Below are 3,217 nucleotides of genomic sequence, written 5' to 3'. Positions count from 1 at the left end.
TCAGACCCAGTATGCCCTTCCTACCCCCCTAGATGCCCAGACCCCATTCACCTACCAGGCACTCCCAGGCACCCCCCTAGCACCCCCCCACTCACCCCCACAGCTCCCACTTGCCCCCCAGACACCCCCCAGTTCCCCCCAGACCCCTGGTGAAAGAGGGAACTCTGACACCCGAGTTTCCAAGAAGAGTCTCAAGGTTTGGTACACCAATGCTGATGGGGTAGCCAATAAAGCAGAAGAGATAAAAGAAAGAGTTAGTGAGGCAGACCCAGACATAGTGGCAATAGTGGAAACTAAAATAAATGGCATGATCTCGGATGCAATCTTTCCAGAGGGGTACCAGGTGATAAGAAAAGAAAGGACACAGAGACAGGGAGGAGGAGTTGCACTACTAATAAAGCGGAAATGGAAGTTTGATGAGCTGGAAAATCCGGGTACCAATGAAAGCACGAGCTTCATACATGGAACTCTGACAGTGGATGGGAAGAAGATTGTAATCTTGATACTCTACAATCCCCCACCAAACAGTAGAAGGCCCAGGCAGGAGTACGAGGACAGCAACAAGACATGTATAGATGAACTGCAGAGGGCAGCAACTTTAGCGCATAGAATGAGAGCAAAGCTGCTGGTCATGGGGGACCTAAATCACGGAGAGATAGATTGGGAAACGAGGAATCCCCATGGCGGGGAGGAGACCTGGGGAGCGAAGCTGGTAGACGTTATTGACAGGAATTTCCTAACACAGCATGTGAAAGAAGATACTAGGGAAAGAGGAGGGGATACGCCCAGCCTATTAGATCTCATTTTCACCCAGAATGTAGAAGACATCGAGCAGTTGGAACATGAAATACCACTAGGAGCTAGTGACCATTGTGTCCTAGTCTTTGACTACATGATGGAGCTTAAAATTGTGACCAAAGGACAAGAGGTCCGGGAAGGGAGACTTGATTACAGAAAAGGGGACTACAGAAGGATAAGGGACTACCTGGGAGAAGTGCAGTGGGAGGAAGAACTTAGAGGAAAAACAGTGCAAGGTATGATGAACCAAGTCATATTGAAATGCAAGGAGGCTGAAGAGAGATTTATTCCAACAATAAAGGAAAAAAGCAGGAGGGAATATAATAACCCATGGTTTAATAGTGTCAGGAAGCAAAGGTGAGAAGCAGGAGGGAGTGGAGGAAGTACAGAAGACAAAGGACAGAGGACAACAGGATTAGATGTAACAGAGCTAGGAATGATTACATTAACATAAGACGAGTGTCGGAAAGAAATTATGAGAATGATATTGCAGTCAAAGCGAAAAAGCAACCTAAATTACTACATAGCCATATAAGAAGGAAGATGTCGGTAAATGACCAAGTGACAAGACTGAGGAAAACAGAAGGGGCATATACAGAAAGCGACAAGGAAATCTGCGAGGTACTGAATGCAAAATTCCATGGAGTGTTCACAACCGAGCCTGAGCAGCTCCCAGTGTTAGAAGAGATTACCCAAGATGAAAGACTATCAGATATAGAGGTGACAGCAGAGGATGTAATGAAACAGTTGACAACACTGGATGCCAGTAAAGCAGTTGGACCAGACAAAATATCACCGTGGATACTTAGAGGCAGCGCAGGCTCTCAGCGTGCCTCTGGCAACGATCTTTAATGAGTCACTTATGTCGGGAGAATTGCCCAGTTGCTGGAAGGAGGCAAATGTAGTACCGATTTTCAAGAAAGGTGATAGGGAGGAGGCACTTAACTACAGACCCGTATCACTGACAAGCATCCCCTGCAAAATACTTGAAAGAATAATTAGGCTAAGACTTGTTGAGCACCTGGAGAGCATTGGGTTTGTAAACAAGCACCAACATGGGTTTTGGACAGGGAAATCATGCCTAACAAACCTTTTAGAATTCTATGATAAAGTAACAAGGATAAGGCAGGACAGAGAAGGCTGGGCAGACTGCATATTTCTTGACTGCCAAAAGGCCTTTGATACAGTACCGCACATGAGACTGCTATACAAACTTGAGAGGCAGGCAGGAGTAAGCGGAAAGGCCCTAGTATGGGTGAAGAACTACCTAACAGGAAGGAGCCAGAGGGTAATGGTAAGGGGCGAGAAGTCGGACTGGCGAACAGTAACAAGTGGAGTACCTCAAGGATCGGTGCTGGGACCAATCCTCTTTCTAATTTACGTAAATGATATGTTTACAGGAGTGGAATCATACATGTCGATGTTTGCGGATGACGCAAAATTAATGAGAAGAGTTGTGACAGACGAGGATTGTAGGATCCTCCAAGAGGGCTTAAACAGGCTGCAGAGATGGTCAGGGAAATGGCTACTGGAGTTTAACACCAGTAAATGTAAAGTTATGGAAATGGGATCAGGTGACAGGAGACCAAAGGGACAGTACACAATGAAGGGGAACAGCCTACCTGTAACGATTCGAGAAAGAGACCTGGGAGTGGATGTGACACCTAATCTAACTCCTGAGGCACATATAAATAGGATAACGACAGCAGCGTACTCTACACTGGCGAAAATTAGAACTTCATTCAGAAACCTAAATGAGGAGGCTTTTAGGGCGCTTTACACTGCCTACGTGAGACCCGTCTTAGAGTATGCCGCGCCATCATGGAGCCCCCACCTGAAGAAACACAAAGAAACTGGAGAAGGTTCAGAGGTTTGCGACGAGGCTTGTCCCAGAGTTAGGAGGGATGGGATATGAAGAGCGGCTGAAGGAACTGAACCTTACGACACTAGAGAAAAGAAGGGAGAGAGGAGATATGATAGGGACATATAAAATACTCAGGGGAATTGACAAAGTGGAAATAGATGAAATTTTCACACGTAATAATAACAGAACGAGGGGACATGGGTGGAAACTGGAAACTCAGATGAGTCACAGAGATGTTAGGAAGTTTTCTTTTAGCGTGAGAGTAGTGGAAAAATGGAATGCACTTGGTTGTGGAAGCAAATACTATTCATACCTTTAAAACTAGGTATGATAGGGAAATGGGACAGGAGTCATTGCTGTAAACAACCGATAGCTGGAAAGGCGGGATCCAAGAGTCAATGCTCGATCCTGCAAGCACAAATAGGTGAGTACACACACACACACAAGGACGACCATCAACAAGGATGAACTATTCAACACTGGTGGGACGCGAACAAGGGGACACAGGTGGAAGCTGAGTACCCAAATGAGCCACAGAGACGTTAGAAAGAACTT

The sequence above is a fragment of the Procambarus clarkii genome, chromosome 58 (assembly GCF_040958095.1).
Source record: "Procambarus clarkii isolate CNS0578487 chromosome 58, FALCON_Pclarkii_2.0, whole genome shotgun sequence".
Lineage (NCBI taxonomy): Eukaryota > Metazoa > Arthropoda > Malacostraca > Decapoda > Cambaridae > Procambarus > Procambarus clarkii.
The sequence above is the reverse complement of the archived record's forward strand: the minus strand, read 5'-3'. Positions refer to the sequence as shown.